The sequence below is a fragment of the Corvus brachyrhynchos genome, unplaced genomic scaffold (assembly GCF_000691975.1).
Source record: "Corvus brachyrhynchos isolate BGI_N302 unplaced genomic scaffold, ASM69197v1 scaffold710, whole genome shotgun sequence".
Taxonomy (NCBI): Eukaryota; Metazoa; Chordata; class Aves; order Passeriformes; family Corvidae; genus Corvus; species Corvus brachyrhynchos.
In genome coordinates, this window is record NW_008236029.1 from 119,494 (window position 1) to 133,908 (window position 14,415).

A 14,415-nucleotide genomic window follows, 5' to 3' on the forward strand; every position below is an offset into this window, starting at 1 on the left:
GGGGGGTGGAGTGTTCAACTCGTAAGCAAAAGCACCTGCGCTGAGATGATAGGCAGATGCTGACGCAACTGTAATTTCATGAGAAGTTTGGACAGGGAGAGATGGACCAGATGAGGACTTTTGCTCCAAATGGGAAAGGAGAAACCTCAGTTCCTAGAGATGCTCCCAGAGATAGTCCTAAAGATGAAGCTGAGGAAGACCCTTTGCTCCCAGGGAAGGAGAAGGGCCTCTGTTCTTAGAGATGAAATTCTCCCAAAGATGGGTGAAGAGAACTTTTGTTTCTGAATGGCTCAACCTTAAAATTGTACCCCAAAAAACTTCAAGAGTGGACCCTCAAAAGCAGTTGTGGGAAAAGCTGCAAGTTGGGGGAAGGGACTCACATGCGAGCAGAGAACCAACCCGGGCGGCTGTCTCGTTGCGATAATGTTTTCATAGCATGGGCAAGAGAGATTCCTCTTTCTAAATGGACCAAACAAAGTTATTATGGAAGTGGTAAACAGACTGAACATCTCAAGGCTTGTCTTTTTATATTGTCAGTGGGAGAAGGGAGAAAAGTGGGGGGGAGGAGAAGTGTTCTGAAGGTGTGGTATGATTTTTTTTTCTCTTCTTTTAGGTCTGTTAATAAACTTCTTTATATTCTTTCAAGTTTTGTGCCTGCTTTGCGTTTCTCCTAATTCTTATCTCACAGAAGGTAAACAGTAGTGAGTATTTTGGACCAAACCACTACACCTGTTCAAGTTGCTGAAGGGCAAACTGCTACATTTCCATAATCAGTGGAATTCTTTTGCTTTTATTCTAGAAGTTTGGATTTCACATGGGCTTTCTAATAACGCTCTTTACCAAGAGCATGCAGGATGAGGAAAATGTTTTGTTTTTCTTTTTAAAAAGTGCATTTGGAAAAAAAATATGCCAAGGTATAAACTGAAGGTCAGTCTTGCTGAATGATGAAGTCAGCTGAAGGCACTCATGCCCCAATTCAGTCATTTCTTCAGGCACAGGAAAGCATGAAATAGTTTCCCAGGCAGGGTTGAACTTTTCCTCATGCTCAGATTTCATGCTGAGTTTGGGCCTCAGTACCCTGCAGATATCTCCTGTTAGTGGTATGTATCTAGTCTTAGCAGAGCTGCTCCTGCTAGATTCTGGCTGCAAAAATAGCTTAATAACATTTCTCTCATTTTTAGGAAATGAAGTCTGTAGATTAGAGAATTATTATTGCTGCTACATGTGAAACTTACTCTCAATTTGAAACCACTCTAGTTGAATTCCAACCTCAATGTGAAAAGCACACATATGACAATCAGCACCTAACAGAGCTAAGTGGCATCATCCAACCTCTGCTGCATTTTCATATGTAAGAATAGCTACACTGGTGGTCAGAAAAACATTTTCTCTCAGGATTAGCTTGCCAGATACATCTCTGAAGCCTTCTGAAGCAGAACTGGTACCATATAATGAAAGCAGTTGCTGTGTCTTACAGACTTTTTCAGTTGCTTCTAGCAATCACATGATTTCTCAGCTGTCTCCCTTTTTTTGGATGCTTTTGTAAATCCCTGCCCACAAGCACAACACTGTATCAGAGCAAATGGCTTTTCTCCCTGTTCTTTATTTCCTGACAAAAATCCTAATATCCTGATAAAAACCAAACCTCATTTCACAATGTGATATGTCTGCATCCTGCTTGTATGTGTATCAAATCCCCAGGTTAAATTTTCAGCATGGTGAATAATAAATATCTGCACAAGTCCCATGTTTTGCTAATGGCATTTTTTTATGTTGCTCCCTGAAACCTTTTTAAACACTCATACTGGTGATGTATTTTATTATGGTGTTACAGAAGACACTTCGGTAAAGTGTGTTCTGATTCTGTGTTCAGCAGCATGAATCAGTCCCAGGGAATGGGACCAACTCACTGTCTGTGTCTGTGCTATATTGCTGCAGATGGTGGTCATGGGCTGTTGGCTCCATATTTATGTGGCCATAAATTGCCTGTTTTGCTGACACTTTAAAGTAAATGAAGGAAAGCATCAGCACCGCTGGCTTTCTGGCAGGAAGCCTAAGAGCAACTTGGTATGCCTTATGTGTCTAACTAATGCCACTTCAATGTTTTAATTAAGTGCATGTCTGTGTGTGCAGAGAAGAAATCAAAGGCATTTGGGAAAAAGAAAGTGTACCTGCGCCAGCGTCATTGAGGAGTAATTTGGTGGGAGCACTAAATGGCTTTAAATTAACTGGAAAATATTTCCTAAATATTGTCAGAAAGGACAAGAAATCAGTCTGAAGGGAAGACCATAAGGTTATTCTGTAGATCTAGCCCATTTTCCCCATATTTGTTGTAAGATGTCATGGTAGTACAAGTTAGAGGAGTAGACATTGTGAAACTAATCTATATGCTGGATTCCATTAAGCTCCCTAATTTCAATTATTAGAAGAACACTGGAAACTGGTTTGCCTACAGCCAGTATTTTTAATTTGTCCTTTCTGTAACAGTTTCTAAGCTTGCAAACATCCAAAAATTCACAAGTATAATTTTATAGCAAATATTTTATAACTAGGTAGCCATATTAAAATTCTAGCTGTTGAAATTCAACTTATCACACGGGAGTTTTAGCTCTTTAGCTCTAACCTCATTCTCACTGTTACTGGAAGAAAAATGCACTCAGTTCTATTCAGACTATCTAGAGAGATGGCTCTTTATGACAAAGAGAAGTTCTGAGGAGCAGGGATAATTCATTTACCACTAGATATGGTCCATGATTTATTTTGGATAATGTTTGGTATATAATTTATTGTTCTATCTGCATTACAGCAAAGCTCAAAGGGCACAACCCTTTTTTTGGTACAGGGTTTGTTATGTCATATTGTATTTGCCTTAATCCATGTAATCTTTTTAAGGCCTTAGTACAGCATGCTTTCCACCCTTTTACTCATCTTTCAGCCAAGGTAGAAACCTGCTTTATTATTCACTAAATGTTTTTCCAGAAGAAATGGAGGTTTCTCAACACCCCGTGCAAAACTGTGCAACAAACTCCATGAGGGGCTAGAGGTGACCACACAGTCTTAGCTTTTGTCCCTGTTTGATCTTCCATCTGTAATGTAGCTCTGAGATATTCTTTGTATTAAATAACCACAGTGAAAGAACAACACTTAAGCCTTGTCATGGTGAATTCTTGTTGCTCTGTATGACACCTTAATTTAAATGCATGTTCTTCTGTGAACTGTACAATCAGATGGAAACTTTCCCCATTCCCAAAACGCCTTTTTTTTTTTGTTTGTTTCTTAACATGGACAAGGTTATTTGCTGAACACAGAATTCTGTGTCTGATTTCCTAACATCACAGAGATGTGACGGGATGACTCCTGTGACTGGTGTTGGAATGGAAGGATACATGCTCCGTAGGAAGGACAGGCAGGGAAGATGAGGGGGCATCACCCTTTATGTCAATGATGAGCTGTGCATGGTGCTCTGGGATGGATGAAGAGCTGACCAGTGGCTTATGGGTCAGGACTAAAGGTGACAGGTGACATTATAGGGTCTGCTACAGGCCACCCAAACAGGAAGACCGAGTAGGTGAGGCCCTCTATAGATAGATAGGATCAGCCTCATATTCTTACAAGCCCTGGCCTCAACTACCCTGATATCTGTTGGAGGGACAACTTCACAGGGCATAAACAATCTAGGATGTTCCTGGAAAGCATTGATGGTAACTTCCTTCTCCAAGGGATAGAGGAGCCAGCAAGGAGAGGGGCTGTGCTGGACTTGTTCTCACCAACAAAGAGAGGCTGGTGGGGAATGTGAAGCTCAAGGGCAGCCTTGTCTCCAGTGACCATGAAATGGTGGAATTCAATACTCTTAGGGCAGCAGGGAGAGTGCACAGCAATCTCACTGCCCTGGACTTCAGGAAAGCAGACCTTGTCCCGCTTGAGGTACTCTTCTTGGTAGAGTACCATGGAATAAAGACCCTTAGGTAAGAGGAGACCAAGAAAACTGGTTGATATTCAAAGATCACCTTCAAACTCAGGACAGATGCATCCCAGAAAAAAGGAAATCAGGCAATAATTTCAGGAGGTCTGCGTGGATGAACAAGAAGCTCCTGGGTAGGCTAAGACTCAAAAAAAGTGTGGAAAAAAGGATAGGTAGCTTGGGAGGAATACAGAGAAATTGTCTAGGCAATCAGGGATCAAGCTGTGAAAACTAAAACCCTCATAGAATAAAATCTAGTCAGGAACTTGAAGGGCAACAAGGAAAGCTTCTATAGGAAAATCCATAATAAAAGACAGACTGGGGAATTTGCGGGCCCTCTCCAGAAGGAAATGAGAGACCTTGCTGCCTGGGCTATGGAAAAGGCTGAGGTATCCAATGCCTTTTTTGTCTCAGTCTTCACCAACGAGTGCTCCTGCCACACTGCCCAAGTTGCAGAAAGCAAAGGCAGGAAGTGGGAGAATGGAGAACCACAGACTGAAGGAGATCAGGTTCGAGAGCATCTAAGGAACATGAAGATGCACACAAGTCCATGGGACCTAATGAGATGCATCTGTGGGTCCTAAGGGAATTCTCAGAGGAGTTTCTAAGCCATTATCCATCATACTTGAGAAGTCATGGTGGTCTGGTTCCCACTGACCAGAAAGGGGGAAACACAACCCCTAGTTTTAAAAAGGAAAATAGAAAAAGGTCTGAGGAACTACAGGCCAGTCAGTCTCAACTCTGTGTCTGGCAAGATCATGGAGCAGATTCTCCTACAAACTGTGCTGAGGCACATGGAAAATAAGGATGTGATTGTTGACAGACAACACAGTTTGACTAAGAGCAAATCATGCCTGAAAAATTTGGTGGCCTTCTGTGATGTTGTTACAATGTTGGTAGATAAGGGAAGAAAAACTGATGTCATCTACTGGGACTTGTGCAAAGCATTTGACACTGTCCCACATGACATCCTTTGACTCTAAGCTGGAGAGATGTGGATTTGATGGGTGCATCACTTGGTGGATAAGGAACTGGTTGGTTGGTCAGACTCAAAAATTTCCTGTCAAGAGCTCAATATCCAAGTGCAGAGCAGTGACAAGTGGCATTTTCAGGGGTCAATATTGGACTGCTGCTGTTTAACACCTTTGCTGGTGACATGCAGGGGGATTGAAGGCACCCTTGCCAAGTTTGGCAATGACACCAAGCTATGTTGTTGTGGTTGACACACTAGAGGGAAGGGATGCCATCCAGAAGGACATGGACAGGCTTGAGAAGTGGGCCCATGCAAACCTCATGAAGTTCAACAAGGCCAAGTACAAGGTCCTGCACAATGGTTGGGGCATCCTCCTGGGCAGAGGATGGATTGAGAGCAGCCCTGAGGAAGAGGATTTGGGGGTGTTGGTGGATTGATAGCTTAAGATGTGCTGACAATGTGTGCTCGCAGCTCAGAAAGCCAAATGTGTCCTGAGCTACATCAAAAGCAGTGTGGGCAGCAGGGCAAGGGAGGGGATTCTGCTCCTCTGCTCTGCTCTGGTGAGATCCCACCTGGAATGCTGTGTCCAGCCCTGGGGTCCCCAACACTAGAAGGAAATGAACCTGTTGGAGCAAGTCCAGAGGAGAGAAAAAAAGATGGTCAGAGGGCTGGAACACCTCTCCTGTGAAGTCAAGCTGAGAGAGCTGAGGAAGAGCTGGAAAAGAGAAGGCTCCAGGGAGACCTCATAGCACCTTTCAGCACCTAAAGAAGGCCTATGGAAGAGCTGGAGAGGGACTTTTTACAAGGATGTATAGTGGTAGAACAAGGGGTAATGTATTTAACTGCAAGAGGGTAGGTTTAGATTAGATATTAAAAGAAATTCCATGGAACAGGTTGCCCAGAGAAGTTGTGGTGTTTGGAAGTGTTCAAGGCCAGGCCAAATGGGACTTTGAAGTACTAAGTCTAGTGGGAATTGTCCCTGCCCATGGCAGGGGAATTGGAATTAGATGACCCTTCCAACTCAAATCATTCTATGATTCTATTCTTTCTCTATTCCTCATATTGTTATGAAAATGTGAGTCTGAAGACTGAAATAGGTAACGCTTCCTTCTTAGCCTCTATACTTTCAAATGTATATAGCAGATGGGGAATCTCCTGGCAAGGGGAGAAACAAATGCAACAGATGCACAATAAGAGCAAAAAAGCTATGAGAGTAGTTCCAAGAACTGAAGATGCCATTAAAAGGTTATTTACCTTTTGGTGAATTGTTGCATTTTGCCTGACTTTTATTAGTGTGAGATATGAGAATAGTTTGGCACTTATTATGATAAATTAGTTGTAAATAGAATGATCTTGTTTCTCTGGGTATTATGGATCAATGCTGGATGCTTCCACAGCTCATGACAAAGACAGGAATCCTTATGAAAAACATAGGGAAAGCCCAGAAACCAGAAAAATTAAGTATCTCAGAGTATTCAAACTAAAGTAATGAATGCTGTGGTCTTAAAACCTTTGCTGTGGTCTTAAAACCTTTATAGGATCATCGCTTCACATTAAGGTAGAGCAGTGGTCCTGTACAGAGTGTAGGAAGATGTGAGGAACATTGCCCTTACCCCATACACTGGCTTGCACACAGTTCCTCAGGCAGTGCACAGGCAGGATCTGGAATTTTTTGCAGCAGCATGTGAATGCTAAAAATTTCAGAAAATGGCCCAAAACCCCATTTTTAATGGGAAGGTGGTTAAACACAAAGAGTTTGCCACAAGATTGTATGTTCTCTGTCCTGGCAGACAATCAAAACTGGCTGTGGCCCTGAGCAATCTGCTACAGCTGAGCTGGCTCTGAGCAGGGGAGGATCCCAAGAAGCCCCACCATCCCCAGTGACCTTCTTGCAGGTTATGAAACAAAGAAATACCTTTATGATAAGAAACCTCTGAAGCCTGAATTTCTGGAAGCAATGAAGCTTTGTCCTAGTGTTTGTCCTGCTGTTTACCACTGTCTGTATTGATTTCTGTCTCAGGGCTGGTTTTGACCACCCTCCCGGAGGATGCTGAGCTGGGCTGACCACTGGTCTGATCCAGCATGGATTTCTTGCATGTGTTAAGAGGATATTGGGCTAGACTGCAGATAAGGACTAAGTCTAATTATGGAGGACAGAATATTTAGGTGAGGAGGATAAAGCAATGCAGCTACCCCTGTAATCCAGGCAGGGCAACCCAGGGTGAGTCCTCCTGACACTGAGATTTTGCATGACGTTTTGTTTTCTTATCAGTTGTATGAGGTAAGGCTGGTGGGCCCTCCTCTTTGAGGAAACATTGAAGATCCTGGGTGCTTTGGGGAGAAGTCTCTGTAGCTGTGCAGCAGCAATGGGGACCATCCAACTAATGCTGTGCTGTGCTGTGCTGTGCTGTGCTGGAGAGAGTGGGAGCTGCCAGAGCCTAGCACTAGCACTGAAGGAGCAGGAAAATAGGTTCATTTCAGTTAAACATGAGTGTGACATTACCACTCTGAGATCAGGGTTACTATTTCTAAGAGTAAACTACTAGTGGTTTGACTGACAGTAAAAAGACAGCATTACCTTTAAAAGAGGAATGTGACTTTTGCAGATGGAGTAAGACTGGCTTAAGGACAGGCATGCCTACCAAAAAGTACTGTTTTTTCCAATAGTTTTTATGAAGAGCACTAGCAGCACAAAGAATAACAAGCTGTGCTGTATTCAGAGCATGCCTGCCTATCGGAGATCCAGATGCAAGCTTGGCTTGTGGCAGAAAGCTTTTTGCCTGTGCTGTCACAAGGGTCTCTAGGTTATCAGAAACAACTATGTGTTACTTTCACTTTCCAGGCACCTGTGTTTTCTCATGTCAAAACTGCCCTTTGGACCTGCCCCTCTGCAGTAAGAGCTTTGCCAGTAGACATCCAGGACCCATCTCTCTACTGAGAGAAGAGCTGCTGCATGCATTGTCTTTAATACAATGACTGACTTGTGTTGTCTGAATTGATTCCAGTTCATAAAGCTGACATTTACTTGACATCAGAGTTAACCATCAATGTTCTTAACAGAGTTAGTCCAACTTTCATGTTTTAATAGCTGTGAACAGCATGGACCCCCAGGTAGACTCCTTTCAGGGAAGATTCATTAGGGCAAAAAAAGATCATTAGCGGCTGGTAATGGATTGTTTCTCTGTAAGATAAACGCAAATTCAGACATGCTTTGAACTGTCGTTGTAGGCTTGCTTCAATGACAAAGGAAGCAGGTGAGCTGTGGTATCCTGATTATTCTTTTTACTTCTGTTTTAGAAAAAACCTTTGAAAACCACAAAGTGTTGGAAATATACTGTCCTATCCACTAATGAGCAGTAGAAGTAATGAGATATCTCAAAACTCCCTCAGTGTCCACATACTTAGCATATACTTGTCTGAACTTCATCTAAGTATTTTCAAAGTGATGTGTAGCTTTGGTGTCAGGAGAGAAATACTGGAAGTAGTTTCTATCTATTTCAGTTATTCAGTGACTCATGCTGAGTGGCAAGATCAGATCAGATCTGGGTATCTATTACGCTTTGTGATGAGCATATGAGATGATCTCTGCCATGCTGTATTCTCCCCTAGTCCGTGGGCAACATTCCTAAAACCAGGATGAGGCAGGTTTGCTGATAACCATTTGTTTGCGAGAAAAAAATTTTATCTGAAGGAATAAGTTCTATGTGGCAATATGCTCACAGGTAGGGTGGTACAGTAGTGGTAATGGTAGAGTCCCAATTTGCCCATAAAATCATCTATTCCCCTGAAACCCCTTCAAGGGGATTTCACACAGAGTGTGAGCTCTGCCTCTGTTCTTTCCCCTTCTGGTCAATAAGGGCTCTGCTCATGTGTACAGCTCTGGCTGGAGCTGCAAGGGAATCCTTATTCCTTATTAATTTAAAGGTTGTGTTTCATAGAGGCCTCCTTAAAGGAAACTGGCCTTTGGTAAAGCACAACAGCTTTCTGTTTTGCTTTCTGTTTCCTTTTGCTTTCTGTTTTATCTCCTGTTTGCATTAGCACCCTGAAATATATTTGTTTGAAATGTGTATAGTCCCTTTCTTAAAAAAAGAATAAAAAGAGAGAGAAAGAGAGGAAAAAAGAAAAAATTTGCCATTCTCTGAATCTTATTAACCACAGGCTCTGCCTCTTGCACCATGCCATGGAGAGAAAAAAATTCTGAGCTCTTTGTTTTTCTGTACTTCTCACCTTGTGACATATTCTCACAGGAAATATTCACAGCACATGCAAATGATGAGAGTTTGGGTCTCAATCCTTGTGACTAGCAATGGCTAAGATGTATGCAGTTTCAATCTCAGAAAAGGCTGATCATGTGCTTCCTTTAATAATGAAATTTATTTAAGTCTGAAGATCTTGTGTAGCCAATATGATTCTTTTAGTTTTAAATTGCCCACAGAGCTGAACATATTCATGTGAAGAGTTTCTGAGCCTCACTAAACAGCTTGTGTATAAAAGAGTGCAGATATCAGCATGTGATTATGAAATACCAAGCATACATGCTGATAATCAGATTTTTTTAAGTACTTGTTTTTCTTCCCCTCAAATGCCTCTCTAAATTCTGTCCAGTCCATCTTGTGAACGTTTCTGAAAGCAAATTTATAGGAAGAGACTTGTCTCCACAGAATTCGTTTCTGTCAGTTCTGTCAGTTTCTGTGTGTTTTGCTGCAATTTGGTGCATATCTGTAAAAGTGGCTGTTACGTACCTAACATTAATGAAGGATTTGACAGATTATTTTGTTCCATTCAGGCCTTTAATCCAGGAGAAATGATCTGCTTGAGAACAAGGAACTGAACTTTACACAAAGATTTCTTGATGAAGTCCTATGATCTCTGTTGTTTATGATGGCCTAGGATTTAACCCTCCCTCTCCCTCTTTAGTTTTATTCATTCTTACAGTCTGTAATTATGGAAGAGTTGGCTTGGAAGAATATTATGTTTTATTTTGTGATTATATTGAAAATCCAAATTAAATCTTATTTGCATATATAATTTACCCATTACAATGTGTTACAAGAAGGGAAATACTGTTAACTACAAGCTATGAAGAATTCTTGGCTGCAGAGTTTTTATCCTGTGGCTCTATGCATCTGTAATGTTGCTGCTGTTTCACAGATGACCTGCATCATGGGATGAATCCTAGGACCACTGAAGCAACTTGTGAACTGCCACTGGAGTTGGGGCTTTTCTTATCCTGAATGGTGGCTGAAGCTCTGTGTAGTTCTCTCTCTCTCTCTGCCCTCCATGCAGGCCTCTCAGTGGGAATTAAAGTAGGATCAGGAAGGGATTGTAGAAAAAAGCTGCAGTCCTGAATAGGTATTTGAATGCATAATTATTTAGTAATCTTCTCATTAGTAGTTTTCTAGGATACTTAAACCATTTCATACTATAGATACATCTGTTCTAAATTATATGATCTCAGTATTCATGTTATAATTGAAATGAAGCTAAGGAGGTTCAAGACCTCAAAGTTGCTGGTTATCTTGTCACATATAATTATTTAATGGTTTATATGTATATCTATGTATATCTCTACCTCAGTTATATTTTTTCCTTCAAACTTTGGGAAGCGTCTACACTCTTAGTTTAGATCAAATTACTACTATTAATATTGATTTGATGCCTCTATAAGGTAGATAATATACTACTACTGTAAATTTTGTTGGTGGGACTTAATGATGTTGATTTCAGGGTTCATCCAAAATGGATCCCACAGGACAACCAGCCAGCTCTGCATCCTGCAACTCCAGAGTTCAGGGTTACTGCTTTAGGTGGCTTCTTACTGATTTTGTTGTTTGGCAGATCCAGACATGCTGGACTTGCTGTGTGTTCAAAGCAGGCAAATGTGCTGCTTTCAGAATTCCAGTACTGGTAGAACTGCTGTCAGGAATGTGGAATTAAACACTTTAACAGTTCAGGAGATGAAAGAATCCCTGTGTATGTTGACAGCCTGTAGTGCTGCTTGCCGAGTAAGAATGTATGGGTTAACACCCCCCCATAGGTTAAGTCCTGGAGAAAAGCAGATATATATCTTCTGTACACTAGGTGTGGTAGAGAAGTATTTTGTGCAGGTAAGCACTCTACTCAAGGACTGTTTAATAGTGTTTGCAGGTGGAAGGAATTAGTTACCTTTGTCAGAGTTTGTGTTAGTATCACATAATTAAAACACTACCTCAGTTTGTTCCTTCCCCTGGAACAATTCATTGATTCACCTATTTTAGCTGCTCATTTATAATGATCTAGTGTTATGTATTTACAGAGGTCATTATCATATGTATGCTGAGTGTTTGCAGTGCTGGATATTTAAAATTAACTAAAATTTCTAGTCTTCTACTTCATTCATGGGAAGAATGTTCTTGTGACTGTTTCTTGTGATCTTGCTTCTCAGAAATACTTTGTATTCTAGAATTTCACTTAATATGTATTTAACTCTAAATACATAACATGAAAATTTAATTAGTTTACCAATTCGTATCTGCTTTTGAGAGGTTTTTAAATTTTTACAAATCAAGAACACAAAGCAATATCCAGAGTATTCTGGAGACCAAGTTAAAAGTAAGAAAAAAGCATCTAGCATTGAGTTGGAAGCTGTAGTTTTAGAAAACATCTGGAGGCAGAATAACTCACCTCTGGCAAAAGAGGGAGAGAGGGAGGTTTTGCTTTCTCCCTCTCGTGCTCACTCCCCTTCTCCTGCCACTTAAGCAAGTGCCAGAACCCTGTGGGTGATTGCCTGGTAGGTGGGTGCCACTCCCTAGAGCTGCAGAAGCCCATCTTGGGGCAGTAACGTTTCTCACTGCACCAGTGAGGTGCCTGGCCTGGCATCCAGCATCAGAGCTAGTGCAGGGAAGGAAGGTGGAGGGCTAGTGCAGGCATGGTGCTGGGGTATTAAAAAAAAAAATAAAAAGAAAGAATGCCCTAGGGTATATCACCATGTGCCGCAGCCATAGGGAGGAGGAGGAGAGAAGATCCAGCAGGCAGGAATTGTGCAGCAAGATTGATTGATTTATTTTACAAACTCTTTTATAGACTTTTTTCTTCATAGTCTAATTGGACAAAGGACCAGCCACCCCTTGGGGTGATTGACTAAAATCCTAAAACATCCATTGTCAAAATATTTTTCTACTACGCTATAAACAAGACTTTTCAAGGCTGCAGGTGTTTGGTTTTTACATAACTCTGCTACCTCTTCTGTGAGAGAGAAAAGTCTCTCACGGACTTAGAAAATAGCAAGAAAATCCTTGCTAGCAGCATTTTTGTATCCACACTGGGGAGCAAGCGAAATCCCACCAGATTTTGGGGGTTGCACTGTGAATTGCTGTCTGCTTTAGGCCGAAACAATTAGATCTTCCATTTTGTTTTAAGACACCATTTTTTAATTTTAGGATAGAATAGAAAGTTCATTTGTCAGGGACCTGCAGTGATCATCAACTGCCTGACAAATTCAGGGCTGACAAAATGTTAAAGTAAGTTTTTAAGCGCGTAGTCCAAAAGCCTCTAAATCAGTGACAGGTTTGGGGCACTCCTCACCTCTCTGGGAAGCCTATTGCAGTTTTTGATCACCCTCTCAGTAAAGCAGGGATTCCTAGTGTTCTGCCGCACCTCTCCTGACACAGCTTTGAACTATTCCTGCACCTCCTGTCAGCGGACACCTGGAGGATGAGATCAGCATCTCCCCTTTCCCTCCTCAGGAAGCAGTGGAGTGCGATGATGTTTTTCCTCAGCCTCTTTTTATCCCGAAGTACACAAAGCCAAAATCCTCAGCCGCAGCCCCAAAACACGAATGTCAGAAGTGGGATTCGAACCCACGCCTCCAGGGGAGACTGCGATGCTGGATATTTAAAATTAACTAAAATTTCTAGTCTTCTACTTCATTCATGGGAAGAATGTTCTTGTGACTGTTTCTTGTGATCTTGCTTCTCAGAAATACTTTGTATTCTAGAATTTCACTTAATATGTATTTAACTCTAAATACATAACATGAAAATTTAATTAGTTTACCAATTCGTATCTGCTTTTGAGAGGTTTTTAAATTTTTACAAATCAAGAACACAAAGCAATATCCAGAGTATTCTGGAGACCAAGTTAAAAGTAAGAAAAAAGCATCTAGCATTGAGTTGGAAGCTGTAGTTTTAGAAAACATCTGGAGGCAGAATAACTCACCTCTGGCAAAAGAGGGAGAGAGGGAGGTTTTGCTTTCTCCCTCTCGTGCTCACTCCCCTTCTCCTGCCACTTAAGCAAGTGCCAGAACCCTGTGGGTGATTGCCTGGTAGGTGGGTGCCACTCCCTAGAGCTGCAGAAGCCCATCTTGGGGCAGTAACGTTTCTCACTGCACCAGTGAGGTGCCTGGCCTGGCATCCAGCATCAGAGCTAGTGCAGGGAAGGAAGGTGGAGGGCTAGTGCAGGCATGGTGCTGGGGTATTAAAAAAAAAAATAAAAAGAAAGAATGCCCTAGGGTATATCACCATGTCCCGCAGCCATAGGGAGGAGGAGGAGAGAAGATCCAGCAGGCAGGAATTGTGCAGCAAGATTGATTGATTTATTTTACAAACTCTTTTATAGACTTTTTTCTTCATAGTCTAATTGGACAAAGGACCAGCCACCCCTTGGGGTGATTGACTAAAATCCTAAAACATCCATTGTCAAAATATTTTTCTACTACGCTATAAACAAGACTTTTCAAGGCTGCAGGTGTTTGGTTTTTACATAACTCTGCTACCTCTTCTGTGAGAGAGAAAAGTCTCTCACGGACTTAGAAAATAGCAAGAAAATCCTTGCTAGCAGCATTTTTGTATCCACACTGGGGAGCAAGCGAAATCCCACCAGATTTTGGGGGTTGCACTGTGAATTGCTGTCTGCTTTAGGCCGAAACAATTAGATCTTCCATTTTGTTTTAAGACACCATTTTTTAATTTTAGGATAGAATAGAAAGTTCATTTGTCAGGGACCTGCAGTGATCATCAACTGCCTGACAAATTCAGGGCTGACAAAATGTTAAAGTAAGTTTTTAAGCGCGTAGTCCAAAAGCCTCTAAATCAGTGACAGGTTTGGGGCACTCCTCACCTCTCTGGGAAGCCTATTGCAGTTTTTGATCACCCTCTCAGTAAAGCAGGGATTCCTAGTGTTCTGCCGCACCTCTCCTGACACAGCTTTGAACTATTCCTGCACCTCCTGTCAGCGGACACCTGGAGGATGAGATCAGCATCTCCCCTTTCCCTCCTCAGGAAGCAGTGGAGTGCGATGATGTTTTTCCTCAGCCTCTTTTTATCCCGAAGTACACAAAGCCAAAATCCTCAGCCGCAGCCCCAAAACACGAATGTCAGAAGTGGGATTCGAACCCACGCCTCCAGGGGAGACTGCGACCTGAACGCAGCGCCTTAGACCGCTCGGCCATCCTGACACACGTGGGGGCGCTGTCACTGCCCCGTCATTGTCTATTTGTAGATAT

The 14,415-nt window shown here is 42.0% G+C and overlaps 1 protein-coding gene and 1 non-coding gene across 6 annotated transcripts in view; one reads left to right on the forward strand and one right to left on the reverse strand.

The window, feature by feature from the left end:
• OXR1 (oxidation resistance 1) overlaps window positions 1–14,415 on the forward strand; it is a 276,422-nt gene that overhangs the window by 46,050 nt on the left and 215,957 nt on the right. The window lies entirely within an intron of this gene.
• On the reverse strand, window positions 14,285–14,367 carry TRNAL-CAG. The gene has a single exon. It is a non-coding gene; the product is annotated as a tRNA-Leu (tRNA).